Here is an 893-nt window from a genome sequence, read left to right as displayed (position 1 = left end):
CAGCTAGTATTCACATATGAGTGGGTACATAACATACTCATCTTTCTGGGTCTGGGTTACCGCACTCAGAATGTTTTTCTCTTTTTTACATTTTTAATTGATTTTTATTGAGCTCTACATTTTTCTCTGCTCCCCTCCCTGCCTCTCCCCTCCCCTCCTTCAACCCTCCCCCCAAGGTCCCCATGTTCACAATTTACTCAGGAGATCTTGACCATACTTGCTAACAAAGCAAACTTCAATAAATACAAAAAGTCTGGAATAACCCCTTGTATCTTATCAGATCTCATGATCTTTTCCTCCCTTGCTCATGTATTACCTCCTCCCTCTCTTCAGTTGGATTTCTGGAGTTTGGCGTGGTGGTTGGTTGTGGATCTCTGCATCTTGTTCTGTTAGTTGCTGGATGAAGGCTCTATGATGTTAGTTGTGGTATTCACCAATCTGACTAGAGGGGAAGTTCAGTTAAGGCACCCAGCCCACTATGGATAGGACTCTTATTTGGGGTCATTGTTGTGGATTATGGGGAATTTCCCTAGCACTAGGCTTCTTTCTTACCCCATAGTGTCTCTATCAAGATCTCTCTTTCATTGCTCTTCCACTTCATCTCTCCCTTAACTGTCCCATGTCTCCATGTTCTCACTCTTATCTCCTCCTTTCTACCACCCTCTCACCCCCAGATTGAGGGGACACTGAATCATGTCCATGGTGCTGTTTTTAAGGTCGTGCAGAATGCTGTAGTTCTACGACAATGGAGACTTACACCAAGTGTGTGTAAAAAAAGCGTCTGAGGCCAGACAGAGTATGGCAGAGTGAGAACCTCTACCCAGAGTCTTTGAAGAAACTTCAGGTCAGAATTTATTCATCATGGGCAGTCCAGGACATTGGCAATGAAAGGA

This window comes from Microtus ochrogaster, unplaced genomic scaffold (genome assembly GCF_000317375.1).
Source record: "Microtus ochrogaster isolate Prairie Vole_2 unplaced genomic scaffold, MicOch1.0 UNK32, whole genome shotgun sequence".
Taxonomy (NCBI): Eukaryota; Metazoa; Chordata; class Mammalia; order Rodentia; family Cricetidae; genus Microtus; species Microtus ochrogaster.
This window is presented reverse-complemented; position numbering follows the sequence as displayed.